Source organism: Micropterus dolomieu, unplaced genomic scaffold (assembly GCF_021292245.1).
Source record: "Micropterus dolomieu isolate WLL.071019.BEF.003 ecotype Adirondacks unplaced genomic scaffold, ASM2129224v1 contig_13416, whole genome shotgun sequence".
Lineage (NCBI taxonomy): Eukaryota > Metazoa > Chordata > Actinopteri > Centrarchiformes > Centrarchidae > Micropterus > Micropterus dolomieu.
Window position 1 is genome coordinate 1 of NW_025742402.1, and position 12360 is coordinate 12360.

At 40.3% G+C, this 12360-nt stretch overlaps 1 pseudogene; it reads left to right on the plus strand.

Moving 5' to 3' along the window:
* Window positions 1-1257: 1257 nt before the first annotated feature.
* Window positions 1258-9133, plus strand: LOC123966428 (annotated as a pseudogene).
* The last annotated feature ends 3227 nt before the right edge of the window (window positions 9134-12360 follow it).

Here is a 12360-nt window from a genome sequence, read left to right on the forward strand (position 1 = left end):
AAATTTTATTTATAATGCACTTTACATTTCAGGGAAATCTCAAAGTGCTACAACAACAAGGGGTTAAAAACAGTTCCAGAAATTAACAATCGCAATAAAACACCGTAACAAAAAATTTAAAACCATGACTGTTAAAAGGCCTTTTGAAATAAAAAAGTCTTTAGGCCCTTCTTAAAAACCTCCAGAGTTTGTGGGGCCCTTAGGGGCTCTGGGAGGGCATTCCAGAGCCGTGGGGCGACTGCCTGGAAGGCCCTGTCTCCCATGGTGGAGAGTTTAGTCCTTGGTTGGTGCAGGCAGTGGGTAGAGGTGGAGGAGCGGAGGTTTCTTAAGGTGGTGAGTGGGGTGAGGAGTTCACTGAGGTAGGCAGTGGTAGAGGTAGGCACTTTTTTATGTTGTTATTGATCACAATAATTATCACTATTGTTTCATTGCCCAGCCCTAGTTCACCTTCATAAATGAGCATCATCAGTTCACCAAAAACATGAGCATGATCAATAATCGGCACTGTTTGAGCACAGTGCACAACACTGAATGGACAGACTGTCTAGGCGCCTGTCTGCGCTGTCAGACTTTTGGATTTTATTTGCAGAAGATTGTTACATATTTCCACCCAAGTAGTTGTTGTATGTGGATGGACAACGATGCATTCATGTGGCCATGGTGTCCTTGAGGTGGTTTTACTGATCTGATCACAATCTGTCCTCAATATGTTTCTGTTGGATTCACACATGTACTTTCATGTAGCCATCTGATCACCCAAAGTGCATTTTAATGACAGGTGTAAACAATCATTCACCTGGGGTGAAAATAAAACTGCCAAATATGGCAGTGCCTATAAAAGAGATAAGGTGTATTTTTTTCTGTTAAAGAAATAGTTTCAAAATGTTGGGGTCTTAAATTTACATTTGTTGAGGTCTTTAAAAAGTCTTAAAAAGCATTAAATTTGACTTCAAAAATGTTGCAAGAACCCTGAGTCTCTTGGATGAGGGATGAAACGTCTTCCAGTCTCTTGAACCAGGTCCAGTTGCCCTTGATTATAACCTTCCTTGGATAACTTTGACCTGGATGACTGAGAACCTTCACAGACAGTTTAGTGGCAGATAACAAGTGAGTCCCTGTCCAATTAAACTCAATTCATGTAAGGTCAGGTGTGTCATTGGACAGTTGTGTTTGTGTTGGAGGTAGACAGAAGGTGAGAGGGAGGGGAGAAGAAGGGTATTTATGGTGGTGCAGATCTGATGATATGCATTTACAGTTATGGCTTTCTACAAAGTGATCTGTGTGGCAGCTCTGCTGACTCTCCTGACACAAGGTAAGAACCCTCCTCACTGTGCACACCTGAACTAATCATGTTTGAGATCTGATGACTGCTGTCTGGTAGTTGTTAGAGGAAAAAGTATCACATACTAGTGGAAAACCTGAATTTATTTAAACTTTTTACAAAGCTGGTGCAATGAAAAGTACAAAACTTTATGGAAAATTTATGAAGCTTTACCTAAATAATCTGTCTGCAATTTGCTCTTCTGAGTGACAAGCCAGCATGAAACAGACACAAAATCTTCCACTTGCAGAACATGCAAGTTCATAAGTTACTTTATCATATTAAGTAAATATTAGTAATAATAATAAAGTAATGATATTAAATTTAAGTTGATCCAGAGCTGAAATTTGTCAGTAAGTTCAGTTGTGTTATATCCCTGGCATCTAGGGGATATGGGACTAACAAATAAAAATGAATTTGGGGATGAAAAATCAAGGCACAGGAGCGATGGGTTCAAGAATAAATCAAATTTATTGCTGAAAACTAGAGATGGGCAAATGAACAACAACAACAAAAGAAAGACCAGGTTTAAAGTGTCACTAATCAAAAATCCACCCATGTAAATACATGTCAATGTAGCCTGAGCCATTTACATATAAATACAAAGTTGTTGTTTCAAAAGTGTTTTCTGTTTATTTTTGTTATTTTCAGAGACTCAGTCACAACTAGATGGTAAGTCAAAGATTTACGCTCACTTTTTTTAACTTCCTGTCTGTCTCTCATTTTGAACAGGTTTTTGGGACATAAACGTTTTGTTCCTTTCATCCCCGCATGCTCGCTTTGTCTTTACTGTCCCTCTCCTCACTGTGTGGTCAGCCTACACTCAACAACAAGATTGTTGAAGGGCAGGCTTTGCATTTAAATTTTTTAAAGTGTCTTTACGATAAATGTAGATCACATTCACACTCTCTTTGGTAAAGTAATGCCTCAATAAGCCTTTCAAAATAAGAGCTGAAACATTTGTAAAGAGCGCTCTCTATTGGCAGAAATCTACCATAACCTTACAAGACGGCTCTAATAAACCTCAAAAACTACGCACACTAACAACTAAGCAATAAATAGACAACAATTATTTGTAATTACACAGTACAAGAGAGTCTGCGGGAGAAACTGGTTTCAAGTCAGCAGCAGTTATTTCGGAGTAACATGATCAGGCCCCTACCTAAATCAATGGGGAGAGATCTGTAACTGCACTTTCACAGGTCATAAAATCTGCATGTATATAATCAGTAACCAGTAAAAAAAAAAGTATGATGACTTTGCCCTAAAATATGGTTTAAAAAGTGTTTTTTCCTGCAGGTTATACTTCTAATGCGCATGCTCAAGATTTCACGACATAGATTTCATATATGGCTCTATCCAGAGTGCTTCTTTGTAGTCACTATAAAATTGGCATAATATGGTTCACCTCTCGGTTGTTTAAAAGAACACGATTGACTTGCGTGCAGGAGGGGCAGGAAATGTGCATACAACCGCTATCTTTAGTGTTACGGGCTTTCCCCATAGAATTCTATTCAGGACTTTTCAAAGAGCTGTTTGTCTTTCTTATATTGTCTCTCTTTGCGCTCAGCGTGCTGCAATCCAGACCACATGGGATAGCGAGAGCAGTTTACATGGTCGTAGTAAAAATTCTGAAAACAATCTACAAATTGAATATGACCCTCACACACAGACAAATCATTTTGTATTCATTCAAATTCTGGTAAGTACAAGTCACTGATTTCTATTTGTGGACAATGAAGAGTTTGTTTGTAGATATAGAATCTATTTGTGGATCGTGTTCACAAATTCTTGTATGTATTTTTGACTCCTGGTCTGTCTTTACCATGATGTTGACATCAATTTACCCCCATACATGCTTTGAGAAACTGGTTCTTCAGCACATAAATAACAACATCCCAGCCAGCCTGGACCCTCACCTTTTAAAAAGCATTTGTTAAAAAGGTTTTAAAAAACAGCTTGCAACAAGAAATGTTAAATAAAATAAAGTGATTTTATTGGCACTTACTTTTACGTTCTTACTTATTTATTTAAGATAAAACAAGCGACTGCTTATAAAATGACTCAAAAACATGCAACACCAGTCAGTAACTTTAACAATTTCTTTTTGACCAAATCTTCTGTTCTCTCCCTTTGAACATGACAAAAGAGGGAAGACTAAATCATGCCTGCATGAATGCTGACCCAGCAGGGATGATATTACATCCATAACATTATTAGGATGTCTCTGTCTTTCTGGAGGACAAGGAGCAGGAGAGGACGCTGGCATTTGTTGTTTGCTGCTTCTCCGCATTTTTCTTAAGTTTTTGCACGGATTGATACAAAATTGAAGGCTTTACTTACCTACTGACATCTCCTCCAACATCAGCGGATAGTTGGTCACCTCCTGCTGTCTGGGGCAGCCATCTAGCTGTCCCGGTCTGGATTTGCATTTTAGGGGTGTTTTCAGGAGCTTCTTGAAGTTAGAGAGGGAAGCCCTGCTCTGCCGGCATGTGGTAGCTTGTTCCACCATCATGGTGTCACAGATGAGAACAGGGACTGAGATTGCTTTGTGTGTAGGGATCGCAGAGCCAGGCGGCGTTCGTTGGAGGAGCTCAGTGGCCCAGAAGGAACGTAGGCTTGTATTATGGAGTTTAGGTAGATGGTGCAGACCCAGCAGTCACTCTGTGTGCAGCATTAGTGATTTAAACATGATTCGGGGGGGGGGCCACAGGGACCCAGTGGAGGTCGCTGAGTAATGGAGGGACATGAGTCCTTTTGGGCTGATCAAAAACCAGACGTGCTGCTGCATTCTGAACCATTTGTAGGGGTTTCTTCACTTGAAAAGAAGAACTGGCAGTTTGACTCTGTGTGCTGACAGGAGACTAAATTTTTGCGTCTCAGATGTGATCATCGGTCATTATTAAAACGACTGAAAATGCACATCTGGTGACTGTTTACGTACACTGGGCATGCGCATGCTGGAGTAAATGTGAAGCAGATGGTCTAATCTGCAGTTGAAGAAGATTTGACAAAAGAAGAAAGTAATGCAGATGAAGAACCACAGCAGAGATTTGTTTGCATGGACCAACAATGAGGTGGAACTGTTACAGAAAGTAACACGGGAGTACAAAGCGACTGTGGCGGAAAACAGACTGGAAGTCATCGCAAAGTAAACGGCGACATAAACAGTACAAGTGTGTAAGTGTTATTTACACAGTACAATATATTTGAATAAAAACAACAAAACTAGAACTCTGTCAGTAGCATCGTGTTTCTGCTTTGCATGACTGATTAGAGCCAATCAGGAAGCCAAATGTGAGCATCTGTATCATCGTTTTTACAGTCCTCTGTTTTCGCCTGTCCACACTAAAACTCTACCCCGGAGTTTAAAAATGAAAATGGGTCAGCAGCGTTTTCATACTTCTCTGTTTTAGTCTGGACGGGAGGTGGAAACGGAGCAAAAGTTCTGCATTTAAAAGATGCAGATGGGGCCTCAGGAACACAGGAGGAATCAGTCGCTTTTGTTCTCAGAAATGTAAATATGTCGGTCAAAACCATCTTAGATTCATGAAGATTATCATCACTCAAACAAGCAGACAGTTTCCTGTGACTAAATGTATTGTTATTTGTGTCTCTCCTGCAGGAAGCAAGGCCCAGTCGGATGGTGAGTTCTATCCTCATTCTTTCTTTTGTTCATTGGATTACTGTTTTCTTCTGAGTTCAAAACTTTTGAACCCTCAAAATGAATCCAGTCCAGGTTTGAAAAGCAGCTTTTAGTTGCACTTTTGAAGCTCCATAAGAGTCAAATACTGTCTTTCCACTGAAGTGGGTTAAATTGTGATGATGTGTGGTTCAGACCTTCCTCAGGATGTGTCCTAGTAACTTTGGTGATCTTCTGACTTTTATCTAACTTCCTGTCCGGAACTTCAACAGAAAACCTCTGAATCTTACATCAGCTTCTGCTGTGCTTCCAGCAGCAAGCAACATGCTAAATGTTAGCAGCAGGTGTCAGCATTTTATCTTTTTAATAATAATGATCTTTATTTATTGAGCCTTTTCAAAGTCCATGTTACAAAGTGTCTTTACAAGAGCAGAAAATACACAAGTTGTAAAAACCATCAAACACATAAAACAAGAAGAAACAGATAAAAACAAGAAAAATATATTTTAAGGAATTAAAATACAGGTAAAACAAAAATATTAATAATATAAATTCAAGTTAAATCAGGAAAGGCTCTCCTATAAAAGTTTTAAGATGTTTTATGAAGAGACCTGATTTCCTCGGGCTGTTCCAGAGCCTCGGGGCCCTTAATGTAAACTATACCTATGCAACATGTACATGAAATTCTGTTTCCCTCCAGTTTGTGGCACTGCGCCGCACAACACCAGGATTGTAGGAGGGGCGGATGCTCCTGTAGGATCGTGGCCCTGGCAGGCCAGTCTGCAGATGAACGGATTTCATTTCTGTGGAGGCTCCCTGATCAACAACCAGTGGGTCCTGACTGCTGCTAGCTGTTTTGAGAGGTGAGCTCTAATCCTGTCACATGACTTCACCTGTACAATCACAGTGAACTTGTATAGCAACAAAGAAAAATTGCAATCAGGGTGCCGCAGTAAACCACATTAAAACCATTTTTTCTTTCTTTTTCCACAAGAGGATTTTTTTTTTCAGCAATAAAAAACAAAATAAGCACAATAAGACAAGTGAAGAGGCTGCTGCTCAGAGGGAGCCAAGTCCCTCTATTCTGCCCACTGGGACCTTATTTCAGAAAAATATGCAGCCTGTGGTAGTCAAGAACCATGTTTTTCATTCTGTTTGAATTGTGTCCTGAATTACACACATGATGTTTGTAAATAAAATAATTTAAGTCAAGAAAATCGCAGTTTGTAGTAAAACAGTAACATTTAGTTTAGTGTGAAACCGCTCGATGAACTACATCTCTTGTCTCGCACAGTATACGTCACTTATTTAAACACAGTTTTGTTTAAAATTCACACACAGACAGCACCAGTATCTGTCACATATTTAAACATGTTGTCTTTTCTGCTTCTCAGCGCCGCACCCGGTCTCACCGTTCACCTCGGTCTTGACACCCTAGACTTGTCGAATACAAACGGGATGTCCCGGACTGTGTCCCAGATCATCCAGCATCCCAACTATAACACCACCACGAACAATAACGACATAGCCTTGCTGAAGCTGTCCTCACCTGTTACCTTCACCGACTACATCAGACCCGTGTGTCTGGCGGTGGACGGCAGCGTCTTTAACAACGGGACGATCTGCTGGGTCACCGGATGGGGGAACATCCAAACTTGGAGTGAGAATTTAAATTTATTTGACAGTCATTTTAAAATGTTTTGTTAATAGTGAATGATTGTCTGGATTAATTCAGTTTGTATTGTTGTGTTTTGCAAACGACGACACCACAAGACACCACACATTCATGGGTGACAAGATGACGTAATTAAAAGTCCAAGTAAACCAGAAAAATGCTAAATCACTTTTGGAACTTTCTCACTATACTTCTGTGATTTTAGTGAAGTAAAATGTTATATGCAGGACTTTTACTTCAGTAATGGATCACAGAACTTGCTGAGCCTGCTGCCCTGAGACCCTGCTGTAGATCAGAGGCAGAAAATGGACGTATGGATATTTTCTTACAGTTATTCATCTTTTGTACAGATGATTTAAACAGGAGAGTTTCATGTCCATCCATCCATCCACAAACTCGCCAAACATCGTCTATGTGAAAGATGAATGGGATTTTTACAGCAGGAACCAGGGCTGCATGAAATAGAAACCACTGAGCCTGTCCACTGATTTTTGGTTGCCTCAGGTCAAAGTCAACAAGGCTGACCTTTACACTTAAGGGCCATTTATAATAATGTTTAAAGGCTCAGTGTGTAAGATTTAGTGGTATCTAGTGGTGAGGGTTGTGAATTGCAACCATCTGTCCAGTCTACCACTGCCCCCTAACCTTTCGAAGAGCGTACGACAGCTACGGTGTCTGACACAGCACAAAAGGTGTCTCTTCTGAGACAGCAGAGAGTAGCCAGTCAAGAAATGAGGTTTCTTTAGGTATATTTATTAAGAAATTATATGTACTTATTATTATGTAATTATTCAGTAAAACCATTATTGTGACTTGGCCACTGACAGATAACATGGAAAATGCAGATCAAACACCGAAACACAAACAGTGCAGCACACGCCGTGATCTGAGAAACATTTGCTGCAGAATTCATTTGTTGAAGAGAGACAAAAAAATTGTCAAGTCAATATCATGGCTTATATTCTCATCCACCATCTAATGGTTGAAAATATTGCTCTGCTGTAAAACGTATTTGCAGACCGCTGCAGTATATTATTACTACTTCTTCTTCTTCTAACGAACGTGTTCAACACAGTGATCTCTGCACTGCCTGAATTCCACCAGAAGAAGAAGAAGAACGTAGTGACGAAACGCAATCTGTAGCCTGTTTGTCCGTTTTCAGCTACTGTAGAAACATGACGATGCAAGTTGGCGACGTCCATGGAAGGGGGTGCCCGCGGTGATGTAAATATAAATGTCTCATTCTAAGGTAATAAAAAACATAACGGTTCATTATGTAAGGTCTTTACACACCACAGAAAACATAGATATGGATCTTATATTGCATTTTTGTCAACAGACCCTCAGAAATATTACACACTGAACCTTTAAAGGAAAAGGCCTTGATGTTTTGTATTTTTCTTACTGTCAACAAATTCCATGAAAAGACTCAAACCAGCAACATGTCAGTCCGTCTCTCAACACTGTCTGACTTCCTGTCTGTTGCTCTCAGCTCCGAGCCCATTGGTTCCTCCTGAAGACGTAAATCTTCACAGATATATAGTTTCATGTTTAAAAAGGTTCAGTTATTTCCTAAAACAGCTGCTCGCTGTAGTTTCTGTCAAACAGGAGGAAATGGTACATTTGTTGTCCAAATGTGGTGCTCTAGAGAGCATTTTGGGCTGCAGGACGGTTTATGTGGGGCCAAATCCCTTTGTCTTGTATATCTTATCTGGACAAACCTTAACACAGAGGAAAGAGGGAAGGACTGCTTGACCACAAGATCAGGCTGTGAGACACACACTGTTGACACAAAGACAAAATACAGACCCAACATTAATATCTCCTTCTTCTTTTTCAGCTCCACTTCCTTTCCCAGAGAAGCTGTAGGAGGTGAGCGTTCCCATCGTGTCCAACAGTGATTGTAATGTTACCTACCGTGGTAAAATCACAGACAACATGATCTGTGCTGGTGTGACTCAGGGAGGAAAGGACTCCTGCTATGTGAGTCTGTCTGCAAAACACTCCTCCATCAACTGATAACACACATGTTTAAATCTGCACTAATCATTAGATCTGACTCTGGTGAATAAAAAGGACAGTATTTCCCTCTGAGAGCAGAAGTATGAAGTATAACCGACCTGTCTGATGTCTGCAGGGGGATTCAGGCGGCCCGCTGGTGACCAAAAACGGCTCTGTCTGGGTCCAGGCTGGAGTGGTGAGTTTTGGATCAGATCAAGGCTGTGCCCTGCCTAATGTCCCAGGAGTCTACACCCGAGTGTCCCAGTATCAGTCCTGGATCAACAGCCAGATCAGCACCAATCAGCCGGGCTCTGGAGCCGCTCGCCTGGTTCCCCTCTCGGTTCCTCTGCTGCTGTCCATCGTCCCTGTTCTCGTCTCCTTCTCTGTCCTTTCATAGAAAGTTTAGTGATGATTTAATTCACCGGGATGGAGTGAAAATCCCTTTCTCTCTGTCTTGTGGTCACATTTTTAGCACAAATTGGTCACATTTACTTAAAATAAGCAAAAATAATCTCCTGGAGTCAAATATTTCATTTTGTCTGTTTGTTTAAAATGGCAGAAAATAGAGAAATATGTCTTTTTAAAACGTCCACAGCCCGATGTACTCTAAAAGATTTGGACCAACAGTCTAAAAGCCAAAAATAACAACAGTTCATCATCATGTAAATCCTCATCAGTGAAGCTGGAAACAGACAACTCTTTGCAATTTCTGTAATAAAATTACTAAAATTAATTAGGAACAGTTATTGATTCATTTTATATTGATAAATGCGTGTCACCGGATGGGGGAATATCCAAAGTGACGGTGAAAATTTATTTTTGCAATTTTTACATGTACTGTAAAGATTACGGGCTTCGTCACCTTCACCTTGTTCCCCTCTTGGTTCCTCTGCTGCTGTCCATCTTACCTTTCCTGTTCTCCTCTTTTGTCCTTTCACAGGATGTTTAATTGGTTTGGTTTAAGTATTACCAGAAGTTGTGTGGTTCTAATTTTGATTGGACTATTTTCTCTATTAGTTGATTACTCATTTTGTCTTTAAAATGGCAGAAAATAGAGAAATGGCATTTATAACTTCACAAGGCCCGATGTACTGTACCAAGAAATTTAAACTTGTTTAAAATTGTTGTCGACCATCTTCAACATCATGAAATTAAATAAATAACATTTATAAAACCTGGAGTGTTAATTGTAACTTGTGTGTTTGATTATAATCAGTTAATAAAATGGCCCCTTTTGAAAAAAATTATTGCTCTCCCTGCTCAGCCATGTCCGCAGGTACATACCATCCAGGGCAGGCACCACCACTTCCTGCTACAAAGCTAAGTGGCTGGGCTTTCAGCGCTGGTGCATCGAGAAGGAAATGAATCCCATAACCTGCTCAGTGGGATCCATCCTTTCCTTCTTACAGGGCCTAATAGAGAAGAGACTGTCACACTCAACCATTAAGGTGTATGCGACAGCTATCTCATCTTGTCATGAGGGGTTTGGCGACAGACCTGTCTTTACCCACCCCCTTGTGAAGTGTTTTCTGCAGGGTGTGAGGAGACACCGACCGGTGCTTCGTGTCTCCGCACCCCAGTGGGACCTGCCACTGGTACTAGAGGCTCTGAGGTCAAACCCCTACGAGCCCCTAGAACAGTCCTCCTTGAAGATGCTATCTCTCAAGACAGCCTTGTTACTGGCTCTCACCTCTGCCAAGAGGGTGAGTGAGCTGTGCGCCCTGTCAACGGCCCTCTTCAGCGGGATGAACGTCGAGGAGATTTGCACAACGGCCTCCTTCTCAGGATCTGTGCTTGCAGGTTCGATCTGTAAAGAAAGAGACTGGTGTCTACCATAGACTACCAGTTGTTGCGGAAAACATTTTTTACACTGACTGTGCTGGACGTCCCAGTACGGGGTCAGGACAGTTCAGGTGTCTGCTGAAGGGGTGGTTGGATGCTGAGCAGTGAGGACACCGCTATTTATACAGTAAGCAAATTTTCAGTGGGCGAGTACATGCGAGTCAGTTACGCCGTCACACGCTACTGTTCTAGCAACACCAATAGAATTGAAGTAGTTTCATTCATAACGCCCAGAGGCGATTCCGATGCAGTGTCTCGTTCCCCTTCTCGGGGAACAAGGGTTACATACGTAACCTGAGACGATTTCTTTTCTTGTATGCTGTAAACAACACTGTGCTATTTTCTGTTTCAACATTGCATTCGTGTTTACAGTGTACTTTTCAACCCCTCTCAGCTATTTTCACTCTAGGACATTGTATGGAAATGTATAAGCCTATGAAAGACCAAGAAGCTTTAGATTTAGAACAGCAGTGTGTGCATGATATCCAAAAATGTACTAATATGAAAAAAGTATTTACCATTTGATGCTAATACTTCATTTTGAGATGTGTTTAGGCATTTGAGATGTGTTTAGGCATTTTGAATGCAGTGTGTAGAGTTCTTAAAAAAGGAAAACGTGTGTCAGCAGAAATAAACTGTAAATAGCTGAATTTCCCTACCAGTCAGTCTGAAGAGAATAAGTCTCAAGGTTCCTGCAGCTCCTTAAAGAGTCTCAATTAAGACTTTAAATTAAGGTCTTAAATTGTCTTAAATTAACCGTAAATCTGCTGTAGGTATTAAATTTGCCAATGATGCGTTTAAGGCTGGTGGGGAAATTGTCATGCACAGTCACCTAAAACGCCCAATTAGCCTGTATTTGGATGATTTTTTTGTATTTAACAATGCGATACTCTGACATTAATATAGTTACGTTTACGTTAGCTGCAGACTTTTGACGTCTGGCTGCCTGTCATATTATCGTCAGTCGTGGCTGCAAGATTGAGAGACAAGTTAAAGAGGTTGGAGGAAGAACCTATGGTTCTGTCTTGCTCAAACAACTGTACATCACATCCTCCTTTCATTTGCGCAGGTACAAAAAAGTATCTATCATCACAGATTAAAATAACTCTCTGAAGTGTGTCTTATACTGTGATTAGTTTCCTCCATGGATTATCCATGTTCACCTCTCCCTTTAGCGGTGCGCCTGTGTGTCAGCTCGGCCGTAAGTGAAAGTGAAACTTGAGTTCGGTCCGGGATCGTTTACTTGCTACCTTTCTTTATGTGTAGGCTACTCTTTTCTGTTGTTTTAGTAGTTTATATTGAGTTTAACAGCAGTGTATGAGTTAGGGCAGGGCGACAAGGCCAAAATGTTAAAAACTTCACTTTAAATGTCAAATCATTATAGGTTTAAAGGCTGATTTTTGCTCCTGAGTGACAGCTGAAGAAACCAGATGGTTAATTGTGCTTTTAAACTTTTATTTATGGTCACAACATGATAAACACTTGATATTAAACAGCAGCCTGGTATCAAACAGTGGATGACTTCACAAATCTGAGGTAGAACATTCAAAACAGAGAGTAAAATTTGATAAAATCTTTATTCAGTCCTCAACAAAATAGTCATCTTAATAGAAAAGAACGTGCTAATTCGTTCGTGATTCAAATAAATTAAATCAAATATTTACTGAACATTTTTTAATAATAATAATAATAATAAATTTTATTTATAATGCACTTTACATTTCAGGGAAATCTCAAAGTGCTACAACAACAAGGGGTTAAAAACAGTTCCAGAAATTAACAATCGCAATAAAACACCGTAACAAAAAATTTAAAACCATGACTGTTAAAAGGCCTTTTGAAATAAAAAAGTCTTTAGGCCCTTCTTAAAAACCTCCA